Source organism: Scyliorhinus torazame, chromosome 6 (genome assembly GCF_047496885.1).
Source record: "Scyliorhinus torazame isolate Kashiwa2021f chromosome 6, sScyTor2.1, whole genome shotgun sequence".
Lineage (NCBI taxonomy): Eukaryota > Metazoa > Chordata > Chondrichthyes > Carcharhiniformes > Scyliorhinidae > Scyliorhinus > Scyliorhinus torazame.
In genome coordinates this window covers 301,879,541-301,904,652 of record NC_092712.1, presented here as the reverse complement: position 1 = coordinate 301,904,652, position 25,112 = coordinate 301,879,541, and the positions used below count along the sequence as shown (strand labels likewise).

General features: G+C 52.4%; 1 long non-coding RNA gene across 1 annotated transcript in view; it reads left to right on the top strand.

Annotated features, from left to right (window-relative positions):
* LOC140425822 (uncharacterized) overlaps positions 1 to 14,885 on the top strand; it is a 32,225-nt gene extending 17,340 nt beyond the window's left edge. Inside the window, exons 3-5 of the long non-coding RNA XR_011948034.1 lie at positions 11,645 to 11,746; positions 12,324 to 12,478; positions 13,625 to 14,885. This is a non-coding gene — a long non-coding RNA (uncharacterized lncRNA). The remainder of the gene's footprint in view (positions 1 to 11,644; positions 11,747 to 12,323; positions 12,479 to 13,624) is intronic.
* Positions 14,886 to 25,112: the final 10,227 nt, after the last annotated feature.

The window sequence follows — 25,112 nt, the reverse complement described above, 5'->3', positions numbered from 1 at the left end:
GGGTACGAGGGGATGATTGCCGGGTACAGGGGGGGTGAGTGCTGGGGACGGGGGGATGAGTGCTGAGTACGGGGGGTGAGTGCCGGGTACGGGGTGTGAGTGCCGGGTACGGAGGGATGAGTGCCGGGTGCGGGGGAATGAGTGCTGGGTACGGGGGTTGAGTGCCGGGTACGCGGGGGATGAGTGCCGGATACGGGGGGGTGGTGAGTGCCGGGCACAGGCGGATGAGTGCCGGGTACGGGGGGGTGAATGCCGGGTACGGGGGGATGAGTGCCGGGTACGGGGGGGTGAGTGCCGGGTACGGGGGGATGAGTGCCGGGTACGGGGGGGTGAATGCCGGGTACGGGGGGATGAGTGCCGGGTACGGGGGGGTGAATGCCGGGTACGGGGGGGGGTGAATGCCGTGTACGGGGGGTGGGTGCCGGGTAGGAGGGGGTGAGTGCCGGGTACAGGGGGATGAGTGCCGGGTACGGGGGGGGGTGAGTGCCGGGTACGAGGGGATGATTGCCGGGTACAGGGTGGGTGAGTGCTGGGGACGGGGGATGAGTGCCGAGTACGGAGGGATGAGTGCCGGGGAGGGGGGGATAAATGCTGGGGATGCGGGGGTGAGTGCGGGGGCGGGGGGGGGGGTGAGTGCCAGGGACGGAGGGATCTGTGCCGGGTATGGAGGGATGAGTGCCGGGTGCGGGGGAATGAGTGCTGGGTACGCGGGGGATGAGTGCCGGGTACGGGGGGGTGGAGTGCCGGGTACGGGGGGGTGAGTGCCGGGTACGCGGGGGATGAGTGCCGGATACGGGGGGGTTGATTGCCGGGTACGGGGGGATGAGTGCCGGGTACGGGGGGGTGGTGAGTGCCGGGCACAGGGGGATGAGTGCCGGGTACGGGGGGGTGAATGCCGGGTACGGGGGGATGAGTGCCGGGTACGGGGGGGTGAGTGCCGGGTATGGGGGGATGAGTGCCGGGTACGGGGGGGTGAGTGCCGGGTACGGGGGGATGAGTGCCGGGTACGGGGGGATGAGTGCCCGGTACGGGGGGATGAGTGCCGGGTACGGGGGGATGAGTGCCGGGTACGGGGGGATGAGTGCCGGGTACGGGGGGGTGAGTGCCGGGTATGGGGGGATGAGTGCCGGGTACGGGGGGATGAGTGCCGGGTACAGGGGGATGAGTGCCGGGTATGGGGGGATGAGTGCCGGGTACGGGGGGGAGTGTGAATGCCGGGGACGGGGGTGGGGACGGGGGGGTGGGGGGGTGGGTGAGTGCCGGGTACGGGGGGGGGAGTGCCCGGGATGGGGGGTGAGTGCCGGGTACGGAGGGGTGAGTGCCGGTTACGGGGGGATGAGTGCCGGGTACGGGGGGATGAGTGCCGGATTCGGGGGGTGAGTGCCGGGGAGGGGGTGGTGAGTGCCAGGTACGGGGGGTGAGTGCCGGATTCGGGGGGTGAGTGCCGGGTACGGAGGGGTGAGTGCCGGTTACGGGGGGATGAGTGCCGGGGAGGGGGTGGTGAGTGCCAGGTACGGGGGGTGAGTGCCGGATTCGGGGGGTGAGTGCCGGGGACGGGGGGGTGAGTGCACAGAAAGCCCCAGGCCTCGCATACTGCTCCCCATGTCTGACACCGTCGCACCCATTGCCTCCACCGCGGACGCCACCCGTGCGGTGATGCACTCATCCCCCTGTACCCGGCACCCATCCCCCCGTAACCGGCACTCACCTCTCCGTACCCGGCACTCACCCCCCATCCCGGGCACTCCCCCCCCCCCCCGTACCCGGCACTCACCCATCCCCCCACCTCCCCGTCCCCACCCCCGTCCCCGTGTCGTGCGGTGTCGGCCTGGGTGGCACGCATGACCGGCACCACTCCCAGCTCCTGGACACGGGTGCATTCCTCCACCTGCGACTGCAGCTGCTGCAAGCCGGCCGTCACCCGCTTCGCTTGTCCCAGGTTCGGTGGTTGCATCGGATCTATGGGTGGGTGTGGTAACTCCAGGAACGCGGGATCCATCTGGGCGGCAGATGTTCGCTTGCGCCAGGATGCCCTCCGACCTCCTGGCCCCTCTGCTGCTCCTACCTCCACCTGCTGTACCAGGACGGCTGTGTTGTGCGCACCAGTGAGTGTACCAGACGCCTCATCACTAAAGTGCCCAACCGTGGTGAGTGTTTCTGCGATGGTGGAGGGTGTTGGTGACAGCAGTGGCGTTGTGTCGTGCTCTTCGTCCCACTCTGAGTCCGTGGCACTTTGGGGTGGGGGTTCGTCTCCACCCATCCGCTCTGTGTCACTGTCCGGTATTTCGGTGTCCTGGGTAGGGGTCTCCTGGGTAGGGGTATCCTGGGTAGGGGTCTCCTGGGTAGGGGTGTCCTGGGTAGGGGTGCCCTGGGTAGGGGTGTCCTGGGTAGGGGTCTCTTGGGTAGGGGTGTCGTGGGTAGGGCTGTCCTGGGTAGGGATGTCCTGGGTAGTGGTTTCGTGGCTCGGCTGCGATGGGGGCCTGTGGCTGGCCCCCTCATCGCTGGGTGGCACACGCCTGTGTCGCCGCACTCGCACGAGACGGGGGCGTCGTCTCCCTACTGTTCCAGGTCTCTCCGTCTCCCGTGGTCGCCCTGGGGCATCCTGCGGGCGTCGCGTGCCAGAGGGTCCGGGTCTCTCCGTCTCCCGTGGTCGCCCTGGGGCATCCTGCGGGCGTCGCGTGCCAGAGGGTCCGGGTCTCTCCGTCTCCCGTGGTCTCCGAGGGGCATCCTGCGGGCGTCGCATGCTGGAGGGTTCATGTCTCTGCGTCTCCCGTGGCCTCCGACGGGCATCCTGCGGGCGGTCTGCATCTGCGGGGATGGGTGCCTCGACGTTTGCTCCTGCGATACACAATGAAGCATGCATGGTTAGACACGCAGGCAGTGATCAGGTGATATGGGGGAGCGGGGATATAGGGGAGGGGGGATATGGGGGAGGGGGGATATGGGGGAGGGTGGATATGGGGGAGGGGGGATATGGGGTATGGGAGATATAGGGGAGGGGGGATATGGGGGATATGGGGGAGGGGGGATATGGGGGAGGGGGATATGGGGTAGGGGGGATATGGGGTATGGGAGATATAGGGGAGGGGGGATATGGGGGATATGGGGGAGGGGGGATATGGGGGAAGGGGATATGGGGTATGGGAGATATAGGGGAGGGGGGATATGGGGGATATGGGGGATGGGGGATATGGGGGAGGGGGATATGGGGTAGGGGGGATATGAGGTATGGAAGATATAGGGGAGGGGGATATGAGGGATATGGGGGAGGGGGGATATGGGGGAGGGGGATATGGGGTAGGGGGGATATGGGGTATGGGAGATATAGGGGAGGGGGGATATGGGGGATATGGGGGAGGGGGGATATGGGGGAGGGGGGATATGGGGGAGGGGGGATATAGGGGAGGGTCGATATGGGGACGGGCTGTCGGTGGCTCACTTGTTAGTACGCCCCCGACCTCTGCATCGGCAACCTCCCAGTCCTCAGGTCCGCCAGCCAGTTCCAGGGCCCTTTCCTCGTGTACGGTGAGTGGCCTCTCATCAGCTGGGCCTCCTCCAGTCCTCACATGCTCCCTGGTGTTGTGTGCGCGCTTCTCCTGTGGGGGGGGGTGGGTGGCAGGGGTAAAGGGCAACAGTGTTAGACAGGTATATGAATGCACGCCATCGGTTGCGCGTATAGTGCAGAGGTTAGGATTAGGGTTGGTTTCACCTGGGGGTGTGCCGCACATCGTGCAGGGAGGGCGGGGCGTGGGGGGGGTCTCACCCTGGCTTCTCTGACGAGGTCGTTCACCTTCTTGTGGCACTGGGTGCCTGTCCGTGGTGTTAGAGCCACAGTGCTGACGGCCTCTGCCACCTCCCTCCACAGACGCCGGCTGTGGCGTGGGGCAACTCTGCGGCTGTGCCCGGGATACAGGGACTCCCTCCTCTCCTCCACTGCGTTCAGGTGCGCCTCGATGTCGCGGTCCTGGAACCTCGGGGCTGCACGGCGGGCGGCCATCTTGTCGGGTCTTCCGGGGTGTGGGGGGGGCGTCTTTTGAGCCGTCACGCCATGCGGAGTTAATGACGCCGCGCGGCGTCACCGTCCACGTCGGGTGACGCCATCGCGAATGGCATCACGCCGCTGCTAGCCCATTCGGGGCCAGAGAATTTGCATTGTTTGGGGGGGGGCCCGACGCCGGAGTGATCCGCGCCATTTTTGGCGCCCCGTCCCGGACATCGCGCCAGTTTTCGGAGAATCCCGCCCAGGGAGTGGACCATCTCGGTCTGGGACTGCGCCACATCATGCTGGGATTGTGCCACCACCTTTTGGGTCTGTGCCACAACAGCCAGTGACGGCGCCATCTCCCCCTGCGACTGGGACACCTCCCTCTGGGTCTGTGACACATCGGCCTGTGCCTGGGCAATGCCGCTGATGCTTTCAGCCATGGCCCGCTGTGACTGGCCGCGCTCAGGAGCACTGTTGCAATGTCCAGGTGGCTCTGACATCGCTGCTTGTGATCGGGCAGGATGTCCTGGGTCTCGGCCAGCGCCTGCGCAGACAGCCCCAGGCCTTGGACACCCTGACCCATGGCCGAAACCTTCGCCCCCCCAATGCCTCCACCACAGACGCCACCCACGCAGTGTTGGCCTGGGTGGCATGCATAGTCGGCAGCACCTCCTGCCCCTGCACGCGGTTGGACTCCTCCAACTGCTCCTGAAGGTGCTGGATGCTCGGCGACAACCCCTCATGTAGTCCCTGGCTCTGCGACCGCATCGCCACAATCGATGGGACCGTCCGTTCCAGAAGCCCGAGACCCGCCTGGACGGCAGCTAGTCCCTGGGGTAAGCCTGCCCTCCGATCGGCTGCCCCCTTGGGAGTTCCCACGTATACCTGCTGTACCGGAGCATGTGTGTGGTGCGCACCAGACAGTGGCCCAGGAGCCTCTTCACTAAAGTACCCAAACAAGGCGAGTGTCTCTGAGATGGTGGAGGCTGTTGGAGATTGTGATGGGAAGTTAGTGTCATTCCAGGACTCGAGCTCCGGGGTGTCTCGGAATGTGGGCCCATGCCCTGTCAGTCTGACCCGTCGCTGGTCCACACATGGGGCTCTCGTTGTGGCTGGGGTCAGGGGCGGGGACAGCAGAAGGACCCACCCCCATCACCAGCAGCTCGTGATAGACACAAGGCAAGATGCATGATTACATCGCGGGCCAGGGGTCAGTGGGGTGGTGGGGGGGTGTGGGGGGAAGGAAGTGCGTTGGGGTAAGTCGGGGTGTGGTGATGGACAGAGGGTGTGTGGGTGGTGTGGGTTGGGGTGGTGGTGGGTGGATGGGTGGTGGTAGGTGGACGGGTGGTGGTGGGGGGTGATGATGGGAGCAGGGGGGCTGGTTGACAACGTCCCATGGGGAACCGCGACTCAGCGGGTCTCTCTTCCTCACCCGATACCAACCTCTGCCTCGGGCACTGACTGATGCACGATCAATGACCACTAAAGTGAGGTTGTAGTCCAACTGAAGGCTTTAATAGGCTAGATGTTTCCCCCAGCAGCTCAGGTACAGAATGAAGGCTGCTGGGGCGGCACGGGCTCTTATACCCCACCTAGCAGGGCGGAGCTACCATACTGCTTGACAAATAGGGAGCATACAATATCTACCAATGGTGTTCCAGCATTACCAGGTACCGTAATACCTCTACACAGACTACCACATTCACCCCCTGTTAAAAAAGAGTCCGGCGGGGGTGGTGGCCTGATATTACAAACATGGCAACGTGGTAGAATTAGTTATGGAGGTACCGTAGTACCTCCGTACAGCGTTTTGTAACTATTTACAATTCTAGTAACTATTTACAATTTATGATTTAAATTTACAATTTAAAATGAAGCAATCAGTCGATCGGGGGCCCTGGTTGTCCTCTGTGATCGTCGGAGCTTCTGTGGTGACTCCGGTAGAGGCTCGGGCGTCTGTGACTCCGGGGGCGTGGCCTCGATCTCTGTGGCAGCTTCGACACCCCTAGACGGCGCTGGTGGGGAAAACGGTTGACCTGGGAAGGGAGCGCCTGTGGGGTGCGTCGATAGGTGGGGGGGCCTCGATCCTCTTGTAAGGTGCCCTGGTGGAGGGGAGGGTGGGATTAGTGGCTGGGGTGTGCGTGGGGATCTGGCGGGCGCAAGGTCTCATAGGGAGACCGTATCTTGTCGGCCGCGTAGGCGTACTGGGGGTTAGCGTGGAGAAGATGGACCCTCTCTACCAACGGGTCCAACTTGTGCGCCCGCACGTGTTTCTGGAGCAGGATGGGTCCGGGAGCTGCCAGCCAGGTCGGGAGCGAGGTCCCAGAGGAGGACTTCCTGGGGAAGACAAGGAGACGTTCGTGAGGTGTCTGGTTGGTTGTAGTACAAAGCAGTGACCGGATGGAGTGGAGGTCATCCGGGAGGACTTCCTGCCAGCGGGAGACTGGGAGATTCCTGGACCGTAGGACCAGTAGGATGGTCTTCCAGACTGTTTCGTTCTCCCTCTCTACTTGTCCGTTACCCCGGGCGTTGTAACTGGTCGTCCTGCTCGAGGCGATGCCCTTGCTGAGCAGGAATTGACACAGTTCGTCGCTCATAAAGGAGGACCCCCTATCACTATGTATGTAAGCGGGGAACCCGAACAGTGCAAAGATTCCATGGAGGGCCTTGATGACGGTGGCTGCGGTCATGTCGGAGCAGGGGATGGCGAATGGGAACCGGGAGTACTCGTCAATCACGTTTAGGAAGTACGCGTTGCGGTCGGTGGAGGGGAGGGGGCCTTTGAAATCCATGCTGAGGCATTCAAAGGGAGGGAAGCCTTTATCAGGTGCGCTTTCTCTGGCCGGGAGAAGTGCGGTTTGCACTCCGCGCAGATTTGGCAGTCCCTGGTGGCTGTCCTGACCTCCTCGATGGAGTAGGGCAGGTTGCGGGTCTTGATAAAGTGGAAAAAGCGAGTGACCCCCGGGTGGCAGTGGTCCTCGTGGAGGGCTCGGAGGCGGTCCACTTGTGCGGTGGCACATGTGCCGCGGGACAGGGCATCAGGAGGCGTTCCACGTGATCAGCCGCACTAGGGGGCTGCCTGCCCCCTTCCCGTGTCGACTAGCCATCACCCTCTCTAGGCCAGTCCCATGTCCCGATTTCGCGCTCCCACTCGTTCCCCAGGTGGCACATTCCAGCCCCGCCCACCCTTTCTTTAGCCAGTTCCTCTTTGATTTCTGCAGCAGCAACCCAGTTATCCTCCCCCCCCCCCTCCCTCCGCTGGATCCCCCTCTAGCGTGATTGCTCCCCCCATATTACTTCCGCAAGTCAGCTGACTTCAACTGACCCCGGCTTCTCCTGCTCACTCCTTGACCCCCCCCGTGTGGGGAACTCCCATCTATCTTGCGCCTATCTTCCCGCCATCATCTTTCTGGCGCGGGAACATCTCTGTAGCTGTCCCGCCCCTTGTGGCGCAGCTCCCTCTCCCACCCCACTCCCATTCCTCATCCTCCGCCTATGCCTTTTCTTTCCCCCCCCACCGGCGCCCACATTTCTTAGTGTGTCCCCCCTTCCCAATTTACATCTCTATATACATCGACAGTGACATTTCCCTCTAATATCAGTCCCTCAGTTCCGATCCAATTTCTCGTCTTTAATAAAGGTCCATGCTTCTTCCGCCGTTTCGAAGTAGTGATGTCTCTCCTGGTACGTGACCCATAGTCGTGCCGGCTGCAGCATCCCGAACTTCACCTTCTTCTTGTGTAACACCTCCTTGGCTCGATTAAAACTCGCCCTCCTTCTCGCCACCTCCGCACTCCAATCCTGGTACACCCCTACCACCGCATTCTCCCATCTACTACTCCGTACCTTTTTGGCCCATCTCAGAACCACTTCCCTATCATTAAAGCGGTGAAATCACACAATTGTCGCCCTAGGTGGTTCTCCCGCCTTTGGTCTCCTCGCAGGGACCCGATGAGCCCCCTCCACTTCTAAGGGGCCCGAAGGGGCCTCAGCTCCCATCAGCGAGCTTAGCATCGTGCTCACGTAAGCCCCGCAGTCCGCTCCTTCCACTCCCTCAGGGAGACCCAGGATCCGAAGGTTCTTCCTTCGTGCTCTGTTTTCTAGGGCCTCAATCCTTTCAATGCACTTTTTGTGGAGCGCCTCGTGCGTCTGTGTTTTGACCGCCAGGCCCAGGATCTCGTCCTCATTATCCGTCACCTTCTGCTCCACCACGCGGAGCTCTGTCTCCTGGGTCCTTTGTGCCTCCTTAAGCCCCTCAATTGCCTGTAGCATCGGGGTCAGCACCTCCTTCTTAAGTAGCTCCACACACCGTCTTAAGAATTTGTCTTGATCGGGCCCCATGTCGCCTGGGCTTTCTCCGCTGCCAGCTTGCTTCTTTTTCCCTCCTGTCCCTATCGTCGAGGATTCTTCGTGATGTAGCCACCGCCGCCGATATTTTTCTCTTTCGTTGGGGGGGGACTCCCTATTAACTCACCCCACACCGGGTTTCGTCGTGAAAAAATTTCCCGTTCGGGCTCTTAACCGTTTGAGCTGGAGCCGCCGAAACGTGCGGCTGAGCTGGGCATCGCCGCAACCGGAAGTCGAGGGGTCAATTACTAGGGGGCATAGGTTTAAGGTGCGAGGGGCAAGGTTTAGAGGAGATGTCCGAGGCAAGTTTTTTACACAGAGGGTAGTGGGTGCCTGGAACTCGCTGCCGGAGGAGGTGGTGGAAGCAGGAACGATAGTGACGTTTAAGGGGCAACTTGACAAATACATGAATAGGATGGGAATAGAGGGATACGCACCCCGGAAGCATCGAAGATTTTAGTTGAGACGGGCAGCATGGTCGGCGCAGGCTTGGAGGGCCGAAGGGCCTGTTCCTGGGCTGTACTTTTCTTTGTTCTTTGTTCTTTGTTGTGTCTTGTAGTTAAATGTAAAACAGAAAACCTTCAATAAAAATATTAATAAAAAGAAACTTACCTTGGCGTTGCAGATAAGATCATACATCCTCTTCCTGCACTGGATGGCATTTCTCTGGCGGTTCCCACAGAGTTGACTTCCTTTGCGGGCACCCCCCAGGCCAGTGAGTTAAGGCTGGTGGACCTCCTGAATCTGTCCCTCCAAAGCTTCCAGGGAGCCCTGGCTAAACCTTGGCGTATGCTTCACGTTCCTGCAAAACCTAAACTTACTCAGCAGAGTAATAATGCCGCACAAAAATGATTGGTGGGGCCAAGGCGAGACTTTGATTTGGATATTACTTCAAAATACAGTCCACCTTCAGGCAACGTGTCAATTAAAGGGAGCCGTATCCCTAAATATGGTCACCACTATTTCTCTCCCCTGATTTCGCTGTGAATCTGATCTGCCTGTCAGAAACTCACCCACTGGATTGGGGCATGGGGTAAGAGCCTGCTGGGGTTCCCCTCCATTTCCTCGCCCACCTATCACCCCTTGAGAATGGTGCCTCACCAGCAGGGGGAGATTGGGGAAGGTGAAAGGTCACACTGGAATCTAATTCTGTTGCTGGCAGCCACTTCCTCTGCTTTGTAGCTGTAGGTCCCGAGCATCTAAAGGTGTTTTGTGAAACCGGCTGGGAGTTTAAAGGGAGCTCTGTGCAGCTGAAGAATGGATTTCCCTCTGGGGACTTCATTGTTTCCGTGCCTTTGAGGAGGACATGGAGAAGGAAGAGATGGAATCTGGAATAGTGCAGCACCATGCACGTAGGCAGCAGCTGACCGCCAAATATCGACACTAGAACCCATGTCCGGACTACAGTGGTCTTGTCTGCATTTACCCCACAGGCAGTGTGTACAGAGGTTGTGCTTCATCCTGCTTACTGGAAGCACCTGGAAGGGTAAAAACTTCTGTCCACAAAGGTCACTGCCTTTGACAACAGCACCAAACATTTCTGCAACCAAATGCGTCCAGAGAGCCACTAGTGAAATGAGTCAGTCAGACATTAACAAGACGTGGATGCTCTGCTGAAGTATAGATTCGGCAACAAGGGCAAAAAGAGAACCTTCAAATTATTCCACGTTCTTCCTTCCCACAAATGCAGAGCTGAGTAGCGACAGGCGAAGGAGCAGTGTCGTGTATGTTCATTGAACTCAAAATCAATAACCAATCAAGGAGTGACAACACAGGACAGCAGGGGAAGATCACAGATTTCTTTCGTGTCCACTCTCCAAGCCAGGGTAATGACTTCAACTCAGAGCTCAGAAACTATGGGCAGGAATTTTACCATCCTGCCCAGGGCAGGCTTCGTGGTGGGCGGGAACGGGGAACACAACAGCCAACAAAAGGTCAGAAACTCACCAACGTAAAAACAGTTTGCAATTCTCCCGGTGGCGGGCGAATGGTGGGTCCGTTAGCCTGCTGTCAGGTGGCATGAACGCATTCATTAACATCTCAATCTTTACTATTGTCACAAGTAGGCTTACAATGAAGTTACTGTAAAAATCCCCTATGCCACACTGACCTGACTAACCCCCCCCCTCCCCCCGACTCTGCCCTGACCCCGTGACCTCGGCCGCAAGCCCCTAATATTCCCTAACCAGACTTGACCAGGCCTGACCTTGTGACTCCCCTGCCAAACCCCTCAGCTTCCCCCGATCATACCTGACTATCCCACAACCTGATAACTCCTCTCGGCCTGACCCAACTATCCCTGACCCACTCTGTCCACCTCACCCACCTACCACCCTATCCAGCTGCCACCCTGCCCACCAGCTAACCCACCAAACTGCCACCTCCACACCTATCACCCTGCCCAGCTACCACTGTACCCATCTACCTTACCCACCCTACCCACTTATACGCCTACATACTCATCCGATCACTCACTGATTCACTCATGAAGTAGCTGCTTACAGATCCCAAAGCTTTTCAGTGGGTTAGTTAACACTCACTAGGTTTTGGCAGCTAGTGCCATTGAGAAGAGATGTGGCTTATCTTCTCCCCGATGATCCAAAGCTCTGAGGAAGCAACTCACCAGAAGACTACTCTGCATTTCCGAAGAAGCTACAATCGGAAGACAATTCCAGAAATGCGGAGCAGAAACATAGGAGTGGAGTGGCAATCCATCAGTGATTGCCAGTCCTCGGAAGATTGGGACCATTATGTCATTTAGGGTGTCTGTAACTGTATGTAGCAGTGGTGGCAGAGTGGTTAGCACTGTTTGCTCACAGCGCCAGGGACCGGCTTCAACTCTGACCTTGGGTGACTGTCTTGGTGTTTGCACATCCTCCCCGTGTGTGTGCGTGGGTTTCCCCCGGGTGCTCCGGTTTCCTCCCACAGTCCAAAGATTAGGTGGATTGGCCAAGCTAAAATTGCCCGTAGTGTCCGAAGGTTAGGTGGGGTTACAGTGAAAGGGCGGGGGAGTGGGCCTAGGTAGGATGCTCTCTCAGAGGGCCAATGAAGACTTGATGGGCCGAATGTTTTTCTTCTGCACCGTGGGGACTCGATGATTCTGTATAATTTTAATTATCCTCTTGAGTCTGAACTGCTCAACATTTTGAAGGAAGTCTTTTGCAGTGGCTTCTAGAATAGTCTCGCCAGTTGGCACATTGTATTCATGATGTGAATCATCTACGCATTATACATATTTCCACTTGTGATTCATCTACAGCCAAACTAACAATTGCATCATTAGAATAAAAACTCTTTGTCTTATCTGCAAAGGAGGAAGATGACTCAGATGATTTAGACAATGAGATCAGACTGGAATCAGCCCACAGTGAAGAACCAATAAACAGAAAAAAACAGAGGGCAACTTAACCAAAGGTCAGTATCATCCAAGAACTACTTAAAATGCATTAAGGACAATTTTGACCTCAGGAGTTGGCAGAACTTTATCCAAATCTTCCCCGAGTCAAGGGGCAGCTGAGACGACTGGAGCTGGAATATGGAGGCCATATTCAATCTTAATCCACCGCCCTATGGGACAGCATGGTGGTGCAGTGGTTAGCACTTCTGCCTCACAGTGCTGATGACCCAGGTTTAATCCCAGCCCTGTCCGTGTGGAGTTTGCACATTCTCCATGGGTCACACCCCCACAACCTAAAAGATGTGCAGGGTAGGTGGATTGGCCATGCTAAATTGCCCCTTAATTGGTATAATGTAAAAAAAAAATTTTTTTAAACATCCATTTCCCTATCAGGCAGTGCATTCCGAATCCTAACCACTTGTTTTTTAATGAGGATTTTCCTCATGTCGCCTCCAGTTATTTGGCGATAGTCTGGAATCTCTGCCCTCTCATTATCAAACCCTCAGTTGGAAAAAGTTTATCTTTATTTACCTAAAGCCTTCATGATGTTAAACATTTCTATCAAACCTCCTTCTCTGTTCTGCTTATTCCCAGCTTCTCCAGTCTATTCATGTAACTATAATCACGCATGCCGGGAAATATTCTAGGAAATCACCTCTGCACTCGCTCCGAAACCTTCACATCCTTTCTAAATTGTGGTGCACAGATTTGGAAACAATATTCCAGCTGGGGCCCAAGTTGTGTTTTATGTAAGTTTGGTATAATTGCCTGTTTTTTGTACTCTATGCTTCGATATATAAAGGCAAAGATTCCATCTGTTTTAATAACTGCTTTATTCACCTGCCCTGCCAGCTTCAAAGGTTTTGTCCGTCTCCAGCTCCCTCTCTACTCACACCCACATTACAATTGCACTATTTTATATGTATGGGCGGGATTCTCCGCTGGCGGGATTCTCACTTTTGCCAGCGCAAGGTGGTTTCCCGACGGCGTGGGGCTGCCCTACAATGGGAAACCCCATTGACCGGCCGGCGTAACGGAGAATCCCGCCCGCGGGTCGAGGCTGAGAAGTGGCGTGGCGGGGCGGAGAGCCTTTCTTCCATACTGTATCATCTCACAGTTCTCTGTGTTGAATTTCATTTGCCGCTTGCCTGCCCATTTCACCGGCCTGTTTATGTCGTCTTGACATCCATTGCCACCTTCCTCACGGTATGCTTCACTTCTGTGTCTTGCATCTTAATCTGTAAATTTGAAAATTGTGCCCTCTACCTGGGTTCGAAGCATTTATGTATATCAAATATAGCAGTGGTCCTTGTATTGAACGTCAATCCATGCAGCCCTCCAATCCGAAAACAACTGCTCTAGCTCCTATTTCTTAACCGATTGGAACCCATGCTGTTCCAGTCACTTTTGTTCCATGACCTTTAACTCCTCTAACAATGTGATATTTCGCCAAATCCCTTTTGGAAATCCGTAGAAACAATATCACTTAAAAGTTTATAGGGATGTGAAATACATTTTATTTATTTTTTGTATAATAAATGCAAGCACCTTTAATTCAGGGGCTGGTTTAGCTCAGTGGGCTAGACAACTGGTTTGTGATGCAGAACAAGGCCAGCAGTGCAGGTTCAATTCCCGTACCAGCTGAGAATTCTGAATTCTCCCTCTGTGTACCCGAACAGGCGCCGAAATGTGGCGACTAGGAGCTTTTCACAGTAACTTCATTGCAGTGTTAATGTGACAATAAAAACATTATATTTATTTATTATATATTTGAACATTGTTGAGTTTCAATATTTTTGAATCACGGTATTGGAATATCCGAGCGATATAGAATGCTGTATAAAATTTGACTTATTATATGTTATTGTGAATAAAATGTTGCTCTTTGTTTATAGGGATATAGGACAAGAGAAATCCACTTGGCCCATGTTCCACCATTCATTGCCATCTTGGCTGACTTCTGACCTGACCTGACCTTTGCCCATATTCTGTGGCATAGTCGGCCAGTGAAAACGGATCAATCTGTTTAAGAATTAATAATCGATCTAGTATCAATTGCTGTTTGGGAGAATGTGCCAAATTTCTATCAGCCTTTGCATGCCGAAGTGTTTCCTTCACGAGTGATAGCATTAATTTAATAAAATAATGGATATTCTGTAATAGTTTAACATTGCTTGCTTGAAAAGTGTCACTTCTGCAAACAACCTCTCTGTGCTCTTTGAGTGTGAAGCCGCTTGCTTCAGGACCATTGGAAGAAGGAGGTAGGCTGAGGTCATGAACTGCAGAACATTCTTCCTTTGCCAATCTTAGAAGAGCAGGCAGAAAGGGGGCAATATGGGTTTGGCATTGTCAAATTCACACCCACAATGCAAGCCAAAGCGAGAATGAAACCATTGGAATTGGTTAGTCATAATAATAATAACCATGTCCTTCTTCAGGAGATGTTAACTCGAATGGCTTAATGGACATCTGGCTAACAGATGAGAGAAGAGCTCACAGAAAGAGGGATTGTAGTGTTGAGGCTTTTATAACAGACCATGTATTCTACTTGAACAGAGTCCCCAGCTGTTTCACCCCCCCCCCCCGCCCCTTTCTGACGTCCTATTTAAGAGTTCACATGGGATTGCTGTGTGTATTCATTTTAGTGCAATAGACGTACTTAGATGACATTTGCAGCGAGATCCTCATTGAGTGAAACCATTGCACAATATTGGAACTGGTAGATTTGTTTTATCTACAGCCTTCTCCTCTCTGCATTTTCCTGTCCTGGCTCTAACTGCAAATGAACATTGACCATTAACTTGGTTCACAAATTTTAGTTCTCGACAGCCCAGGGAGATTCAAAACACCTCCCCTCTAAGGTCACTGCTATTGTCAAGTGATGACAGAAAGAATGAAGGAATTAAAGAAAAAAACGAGCATTTTTTTCATAAGAGTTTAAATCTGAAAGTATTTTTAACCCAATCAATGAGACATAGAGTGGTGCTAAAAAGCAGTAAATCGCAACAAAATAGGTTGTAGGGCTTTCTATTCACCGTGGTTTTGCACGAGAGGTATGTTTGTTCAATAATAATGCACTTCTATTATAATTTGCACCAAAAACAGTAAATGGTCAATAAAAATTTTCCTGCAATCAAAGGCAGTGTTTTTCCTCAGTTAAGGTGATTTGTACTTCTTACATGCACAGAAACATGAATATGCCTGTGGACGCAACCATGTTTGTTCGGCTGCCCGTGTCCTGAATGGTTAAAACCTGCCTCCATACAATGTTGTGTTAATGTGCCAACATGACATTATAATGTACAGGTGCTCGACATAGAAAAGATTAACGTGGGATTGAAGAATAACGCTGTGCACGGTATGTTGTATAGAGTCACATGGTAAGAAACTCTGGGAGAACAGTCTAGAGAGAACCTCTATAAGTAAGCAACCAGCCCATATGATGAACCACACAATGCATGATGATCACCTAGGGACTTTAAACAGTTAAAGACCACCAAAAAAGGGTTCATGTTTAAACATAAAAGCCGCAAGATGTTTTTTGGGCAACATTCTTCCAATGGTCCCAGTGGTTAGCACTGTTGCTTCACAGCGCCAGGGACACCGGTTCAATTCCCGGCTTGGGTCACTGTCTGTGTGAAGTCTGCACTTTCTCCCCGTGTCTGCGTGGGTTTGCTCCGGGTGCTCCGGTTTCCTCCCACAAGTCCCGAAAGACATGCTTGCTAGGTGAATTGAACATTCTGAATTTTCCCTCGGTGTACCCGAACAGGCGCCAGAATGTGGCGACTAGGGGATTTTCACAGTAACTTCATTGCAGTGTTGATGTAAGCCTACTTGTGACACTAATAAAGATTATTATTGAGATATTTAAAGAATCCATTATAGAACATATGGTGCAGCGAACAGCACAATGAGTACAACATACAGCTCAGTCAATGAGTTCTAATATTTAAGACTGTCCCTAGCCATCGAGGAATGGGACCAGCCTCAGCAAAAATCATTCATTGCAATGGGGAGAAGACTGTTGTGGTTCTGTGAGAATTTGGCAACTTTCCCAGCTTGAATCAGTTGGACTACTTGGAAAGGAGATCATGGTTTTGATGATGAAGTGCGCACATCCACGTAAGTATTCAAAAATGGAAATACGTCAATGTTCCTGACCATATTGACAGGGTGATTGATCTTCATGCATTCAAACCAGATGCAATGCCCAATCACGTAATACATTTATTGCCTTTGAATTCAAGGAACTCATGTTTTAAGCATTCTGGATCTAAAGAAGTCAGCACGGATTAAAACATATACCCTGGTATCCGATAGCATTGCCAAGATCTGACAAAGCGACCCCTTGAGTAAAAGAAATTTTGAAGAAAAAAATCTATACCGGATTCAAACTGATGACCTTGTGATAAGGGAGCCCACTGCTTTACTGCTACTGGACAACATCCAAGTTAGTTTTTCATAAGAAAGTTTAGAAAGATCATGACGTGAAGTGATGCTGAATGAGAGGGGAAAGGGGGAGTAAATCACATCTATCATTTTCTTTAGTTGCTGTCAAAACTTTACAACGCCTTTCGCGATTCCCATTTGGTCATCTATTTGCTAATGAACATTGGAACTCATCGCTGATCATATCCAAAATCCTCAAACGGAGCATTCAATGGACGTCATGTCACTGCCAGATTTCAGAGCTTAGTGTTTGCATGTTCCTCTACCAAAATCAATGGAGGCTGCTCTTTGAAGGTTTTCTCTGCCGACTTGAGGCATGAGACAAAAAAAGGTGAGTCATGGGTCTCGAGCACAAATGGCACTTTGATGATTTCCCGACCAATTGTGGGAAATCTCTGTTCAGTTTTGATTTATCACAAACATTTTCCCATATGCGTGAGGAAATAAGGCCACCTCTTTAACCTGCTGAGCATGCTCAGCGACAGAATGCAGCGTGGGAATGCGTTTGCTTGCTCCAGAGCAACAAATAGATGCTTTAGGAGAATTAAATCATATGATGCTTTGAGATTTCTTGGGATTTGCACAACGAACCTAGAAAAATCCTTATGAATGAGTGCAGTACCAAGTTATGCTCATGATCGTGCCAAGGTGGGAGCCCAGGGGACGATGGGCGGGGTGGGGTGGGGGGGGGGGGGGTAGAATTGTTCTGGTATCTGTAGTACCAACATAATAGATGGGCCAAAAAGAGAGTGTTTAAGATGTCAATTTCCCCCAGCTTTTACACCACAGTAATTTCTCCTGTTTCTTTTTTTAAATTTAGAGTACCCAATTCTTTTTTTCCAATTAAGGGGCAATTTAGCGTGGCCACTTTACCTACCCTGCACATCTTTTTGGGTTGTGGGGGTGAGACTTACGCAGACCCGGAGAGAATGTGCAAACTCCACACGGACAGTGACCCGGGGCCAGGATCAAATTTCTCCTGTTTTGGCTACTATGCTTGTTGAGCATTTCCCGTTGCGCTTTGTAGTAATAGCGTCTGGTACTTACAGGGTTAATGTGAATACAGTGCCACCCACACAGCGATGTAAAAAGGTGCATGACTAGGGCCAGTCCAGAGATGAGCAGAGATGTGAAAAGACCTAGGACGGAGTCATCACTATGCCTGCACCCTCTACTGTGCATATATATATAGTTATGCATTGTCAATGTAAATATACACAAGTCTACGAAGCTTACTTCATGGTGTCCGACGAAGGATTCTTCAATTTTCACTTGGAGTGTCTGCCTTTGACACTTGGCATTAACCTCGACTGCCTTCATTGCAGACTCTGTTCTCTGCTTCCTTTCTGTCAACATTGCTTCCTATTGGTGCATAGATCCATATTTATATCTTGTAAATAGATGTAAGTAATACACAGGTGGAAAAATAGATGGAAAACAATTTAATAATAAATATTTTGCTGTGTAACATGCCATGGAAGATGTTTCAAATTTATTACCAGACTGTTTGCATCAGATGTAAAGTTGATATGTTGATATGGTTTGTTTTACTCAAGCCAATTCCATGCAGTCAAGTCTGGATACTACTATTGCAGAGAACTTTAAAACACCATTCACGCCACATAAGTGCCAGGCAATGACATTACATCGCTGAATCTTCCACCCTTAATATCCTTGGTGTCACCATTGACAAGACATTTAACTGGAACAATCATGCAAATATTGTGGCTCCAAGAGCAGGTGAGAGGTTGGGAATCCAATGGAGAACAACTCACCACCTGACTCCGCTAAGCCTGTCCACCACCAACAAGGCACGTGTCAGGAATGCGATGAAATATTCCACACTTGCCTGGATAAGTGTGGCTCCAACAACACCCAAGAATCTTGACACCGTTCAGAGCAAGGCAGCCCACTCGATCGGCATCCCATCGACCACATTGAGCAATCACGTTCTCCACTACCAGTGCACGTTGGCAGCAGTGTGTACCACTTACAAGATGCACTACACCAACTCGCCAAGCCTCCTTCAACAGCACCTTCCAAACCCATGACATCTGCCTCCAGAACAATAATGGGTAACCTAGGCTGGTGAGTGGCCACAAGATTGAAATTGTCCTTCACTAACCACGACCCTTGAATAAGATTGAACATGTTTAATACATCCCGAATATTACACAAGTCACGGAAAATGCTTAATCATTCACATATTAATAGAACGGTCATCAACTTCAAGTGGTCAAATAAGTATGAATGCTTGATTAGACGCAGAGGGAGTGCATGGCTCTCACAGTCAATGTAAGCAATCAGCATGCACCTCACTTCACGTGCTCCCTGCTTTATGTGTGTAACACTGTAGTCATACTGGGAGGAAAAAAACTTCGCAGATGGAAACCAGTGGAATATGTCAGCCCTGCGCGTGGGCCACAGTCAGCAAAATGTACAGTGGGCTGCCCTCAGAACCCTGATCAGCCGCATGTGCAGCACGGTAGCACAGTGGGCAACACTGTTGCTTCACAGCTCCAGGGTCTTAGGTTCATATCCCCGGCTTGGGTCACTGTCTGTGCGGAGTCTGCACGTTCTCCCCGTGTCTGCGTGGGTTTCCTCCGGGTGCTCCGGTTTCCTCCCACAGTCCCGAAAGACGTGCTTGTTAGGTGAATTGCATATTCTGAATTCTCCCTCTCTGTGTACCCGAACAGGTGCCGGAATGTGGCGACTAGGGGCTTTTCACAATAACGTCATTGCAGTGTTAATAAGCCTATTTGTGACAATAAAGATTATTATTATTGTGTGGACCCGGGGCTGCAGTTTGCCCACCACTGACCTAGAAGGATGAGGGAGGCAGACACTTGAGAACACCGCCACCCCCTGCAAAAGCCACAAGCATCCTGGCTTGGAACTATATTGCCATTCCTTCCCTGGGTCAACATTCGGGAACTCACGTCCTACACTGTGGGTGTACCTCCACCACACAGACAGGCAGTACAAGAAGGCGCCTCACCACCACCTTCTCAAGGACAAGTAGGGATGGACAACAAATGCTGACCTAGCCAGCGAAGCCCTCAACCCTTGAATTAATTGAAAACAAAACATTTAAAATACACATGTCTGTAATTCTAGATTCTGTGACCTGAAGAGCTGTCTTCATGCACAAAAAGGTAAACGCGGACAATGGCTCAGTAACACTGTGAGAAAATATTGATATTAGACCCCGGTGTTGCAAAGTTTAATTCCAGCGCGAGATCAGATATAGATTGTCGTCACCTATGAGGAAAGATTGTTTTCATTCCCGTAAATTGATTAGCTGAAAGAGCTTACAATGTTAACCTGGTGACCTGCAAAATAGTCTTCTGGCTGACCAAATGTCTGCATAGCTGAAGTGTTGTGTCACCAAATTCTGGCGGCACTCACCCATCCACAGAGGGATCAGAATTAGGGAACTTTAGATGCCTGAAGCAGCTAAAAATGGTTGAAAGGAGATGTCAAGAAACAAGTTTGTTTCACAACTTGATTGTTCTGTTTCCAGCTCAGAAACTTGGGGCTTACCATCCATTGTTACCGATGACATCACCATATGGGCATCGGAATTCTAAAAGTATCCCTAGGTTTGGTTGAGAACAGTAAAATAGTTCATCTCTACAATATGTTTTCCCTGAAATTAATAATACAATGCTGGAAAATGTTGGCACAGAGGGTATGTGGTGCCACGGGGATGGGTGGAGGGACATGGGTTCGCATGGATCTTGAAGGGCCATGGAAAGTGGGTGGAGGGGCAAGAGTTGTCAGGATGGGGCACGGGGAGGGGATGGAGGGATGAGGCACTGTGGGCGGTGAAGGCTGGAGAGCACAACATTAAAATAACTGTGACAAGGTCGCAGAGCACTGAGGTAGCCAGCCCACCTCTGCACTCGGCCGCTCTGTCACTGCCTGAGGGCACTCTTTCTGAGGGCAGCAGCTCTAACGTCACCAGACACCCGCCCCTCCCTGGAACAAAGGCCTGGAAATTTCCCAACTCTGCGCACCCACCTCGGGAGTGAAAATCCGAGAGGGTTTGCAGCCTGAACCGGCAGGTGGAGGCAGGGTCGAGCACTCGGGTTGTATGTCAAGTTCCCTGGGAGCAGCTTCAAAACACATCCCCATCCATTTCCAGGGCTTCTGTCTGGTGCAGGTCTACAGAAAGGATTACACTTTGTACTAGAGGTTGTGGCCATCTCCTTGTGATTGGAGATCTGAAGCAGAGCTTCAAGAAATGACTTCATACATGCAGCAATCTGACTGAGAGGTAATCTACTTAGCAAGATTGGTGGCCAAGTGTCCTGCTGTCCTGAAGGGGAGCCAGAATCCAGTGGGAATTTACACTACTGGCTAAGAAATCTGGTTGGGACTTCCGGTGTTGGCATTGAGTGAGTGGTTCGCACATTTGGTGGCTCCCGCTCAAGGTGGATGCTTTTGGCCCTTCCCCACATGAATGGTGTGGTGTTTGAGGGCCAAAGGTATATGAATGCCCAGGGAATGTAATACACCTCTGGTGAGGTTGGTGTATGGATCAGCGGACAAAGAGTGCCACGAGGAAGAGAAAGTAGTTGGAGTAGGAAAGTTTTTAGGGTGCGACACAGGTGAAGATACAACGCTGCCCTCCCAGTGGTCGGTGGCCACTGTTCCCAACAGGCAAATTTCAGCAGCAGAAGAAAGAGGCCTCAGCGGATTTGGCCAAGGTGGTGGACCGCTTAGGGTGGTGATCGAGTGGGTCGAGCAGAGACAGTATGCGCGGGGCCTGGCGATTCAGAAGGTGGGGGAGTCGTGGTGGGGCATGCGGATCGGCTGAGCTCGCTGGAGGCGGAGGTGTGAATGGTGATGAGCAGCCAGAAGAGTCTGAGAGCGAAGCTGGAGGCCCTTGAGCACCGTTCCAGGAGGCAGACGTTGAGCATCGTTGGGATGCCCGAAGGCCTCGAAGGTGCGGAGGCTGCTAGGTTTGTGGCGAGCATGTTGGAGAAGCTAAATGGGGAGGGGGCCTTTGACCGGCCCCTCGAGGTGGATCGGACGCACAGGGCAGTGAGGAGGAGGCCGCAGGTGGGGGAGCCGCCGAGGTCGATGGCGGGGAGGCTGCATCGGGTCCTGGATAAAGAGAAGATCTTGAGGTGGGCGAGGCAGACCACAAAATGAACCTGGGAGGGGAATGAGCTGCGGATTGACCAGGTCCTGGGTGTAGAGCTGGCTAAACAGCGGGCCAGGTATAATTGGATAAAGGTGGCCTTCTACAAAAAGGTGGTGAAGTTAGGGTTTTGTACCCTGCCCACTTGTGGGTGACGAAACAAAAGCAGGAATTTTATTTTGACTCGCCAGAGAAGGAGATGGGTTTATGAGAGACCTTGGACTGGGAGAGTGAGAGGACATTGAACTTTGGAGAGGAGTTCTGTGTAAATTGTGGTGCATATTGGGTGGGTGGATTGGGGCTGGTTACAACGGGGGAGAGGTGATGGGGAGTGTGCCTTCTGTTTCTCTTTGTTGGTGGTTGGGAGGGTTGGGGGGGGGGGTGGACTGTGAGGGTGAGGGAAAGCCAGAGGCCTGAGGTGGGGGCCACCATGCTAGCTGGGCGGGCTGGTTAACGGGAGTGAAGTGTGGGGGTGGAGGATTAGGTTGGTTCTTTGTTTGGTTGGGTGGGTGGGGGGAAGGGTTGCTGACATTGATGTGTTGGGTAGGCTGGGTCGAGGTGAACTGCACTTGATGCAGTGTAGCGAGAGACAGACCTCCAACACTTGATAAAATGCAACACGATTTTATTCAACATCCAAACTATTATTCATGTTTAACTGTGGGTCGACACTATGCTGACTTGACTGGAGACCTGACACTAGCCTGACCAGACTAACTGAGCTACCACATGGTGTAGACACTGGCTAGCTCATTAACTCTGACTGTCTCAGAGGCTGGGTGCCGAGAGAGCAGGAAAACTGGTGCCCTCTGGCTTTACAGTCGGCGTGTCCTGTCTGGTGATTGGCTGCTCTGTTGTGTGTGCTTACTGGTCACACTGTGTGTCAATCACTGCCTGTCTGCACTCCATTGTATACATAGATGTATATTATGACAGACAGGGTGTGGTTGGTGTGACAATGTTGGGAAGGGCGAGAAGGCAGCGGACATCTAGGGGCAGGCCTGGAAGGCCATGTGATGCCGACCGGGGACTGGCTCAGAAAAGGGTATGGCTGATTAGCAGGAGAGAGGGGTGGGGAGCTAGTCACGTGGAATGTGCGAGGGTTGACTGCGCTGGTTAAGCGGTCACACATTTTCACGCTCTTGAAGAGCATGAAAGTGGATGTTGTGTTTTTGCAGGAGACGCACCTGAAGTTGGGGGACCAAACGGGGTTGAGGAAGGGATGGGTGGGGCAGGTCTTCCAAATGGGACCCATGGAGGTTTGGGAGGCCGAGGGCGAAACAAGGAAGAAAATCTGGTTAATGTCATGGTTGTCTGTGGGATCTTGCTGTGTATAAGCTGGCTGCTGCATTTCCGACATTTACAACAATGGCCACATTTCAAAAGTACCTCATTTACTTTAAAGTCCTTTGGGATAAATTGAGGTCACGAGAAGTGCTCTGTAAAATGGGAGTCTGGGCGGGATTTTCCAGCCCTGCCCAGCAGCGGGATCGTCCAGTCCCGCTGAAAGTCAATGTACATTTGCCTGGGCCACCTCTTCTACCCTGCCATTGTGGGGCCGTAAAATCTCAGCCTGTTTTTCCCCAATAAGGTTGGACCCAAAGGGCTTACGCTTTAGCCTTCACTAGGATCAAGATCGGAGGCTAAAGCGGGAAGTTAAAACTAGTAGTGTGGCCAGTGTGCATGGGTACTTGGGGCAACATTATAGGCAGGCCTCACTGCAGTGGCTGCAAAAACCAATTTTAACTTAGATGTTCCAAGACTGGAGAGACACCGGCACCTTTTCGAAGCGTCCTCTCTCTTACTTGCCCTCCATTACAGCCTCCTGATCCTTGCACGTCGGAAGGCCTCTGATTACCCCTGCAACTTTGCGAGTCTGCCCATCATCCTTGGGCAACCCACCCTCTAGCTATAATTGGCCACTCTGGGGGAAATCACAATGAATAACTGTTTCCCACATAACGCAGACTGTGGCTTCCGAAATCCTGCAGGCAAAAGTCTGCGCAACTAGCCCACTGCCAGCCCGTCAGTGGGAACTCCTTCATACTCCAGTTCAATCCCCTACCCACCCATTCCCGAAACACAGCTTCCCCCCCCCCCCGCCCGCCCGATCGACAAGCTGCCCGTCAGTACTCATTACTGTTAACAAGTTGACACTGGGCTGATGTTATTGTAATAAAGCTCAAGTCTGAAAGTTATTTGGGACTCTCTCCGACGATATCCTGATCGCTTCAATAAGTAAATAATGCTCATCCCCCAGAGACCGTAGATGGCTTAAAATAGTGCAAGCTAAATGTGCTTGGGGCTAAATCATGGTGGCATAATGGTTAGCACTGTTGCTTCACAGCTCCAGGGTCCAAGGTTCGATTCCCGGCTTGGGTCACTGTCTGTGCAGAGTCTGTACGTTCTCTCCGTGTCTGGGTGGGTTTCCTCCGGGTGCTCCGGTTTCCTCCCACAAGTCCGAAAGGTGTGCTTTCAGGTAATTTGGACATTCTGAATTCTCCCTTGGTGTACTCGAACAGGCGCCGGAGTGTGGCGACTAGGGGCTTTTCACAGTAACTTCATTGCAGTGTTAATGTAAGCCTACTTGTGACAATAAAGATTATTATTATCATTATGTAAGAGGCTTTAGTGCCCTGTGTACAATAGTAAGTTCTGGGGAGCCGAGCGCGGACTTTATGAAAATGAAGAGCGAGAGCTGTGGGAGGAGGCAGCATCAGGTTAGTGCAGCGATGCACAGGTAGTCAGATCAGGAAGGTGGGGGCAGGGAGGACGGTGCTCGGGCACAGAGGGTGAGGATCTCGCTTCCGTCCCGCCACTTTGGGCCTTTGATGGTCGCATAGCACCTGCATAACTGAATTTACTGTCCTGAACTATTTAACACCCAAAGACTCTTCTTTACCTTCTTTACAGCCAATTTAGGTACCATTGCTGTAATGTAAGAAACAGCAATCTCCCACAAACAGTAAGGGGATAATAACCAGGGAGGGCGATTGGCTCAGACACCAGTGATACGTTTCTTTGATACGTTACCACAAGATTGTTGATCTGCGCTTGAGAGGGCGGGCCCTACCGCAATTTAACATCTCATCCAAAAGATGGCACTTCTGACAGTGCAGCCTGGTCCCTCAGCACCGGAGTGATGGCTCAGAATTCGTGCCAAGTCCCTGAAGTGGGACTTGATTTCACAACTTGGTGACTCAGAGGCCAAGGCGAGCCCAGACTGACGCAGGATCAGGCAGGGGAGGGAGGAATGACCCTGAACTTGCTGTGACATGTACACTGAAAGAGAAACTGATGCCCTGACGCTCAGACTGGGGTTACAGGAGGAGGCTGGATGGGAAACACCAGGTCGGCTAAAACTGAAGCCAGAATCCAGGAGGGGATTGCGTGCTTCATAGCCCACGAGCACCATCTTAATCTGCTCTAAATGCAAAAATGTATTCGATTTTGGCACTGATAGCAGACTTGAAAAAATGTCATGAATTTTAAAGAATGAGCTCTTGATAGATGGATCTAATCTCATTTCATTTGAAAGCCAGTTAGTGTGGATGAGACTGTGACCCCCACCATGGGCATTGTCACAAAGGAGATGAACGTATTGCTTTACCTTGCTCGGTTTGGCATGGGTGATCTGATGCACGTGTGCATACTGACATTGCACTGCATTGTACACAATGTGCATCATGCTTGTATATTACTACTGAAGGCTTTATAAAAATGCAATTAGCGGAGTCATTTGCCTCTCATTCTGAGATGACATTCCATCCTATTTGACACTGAGG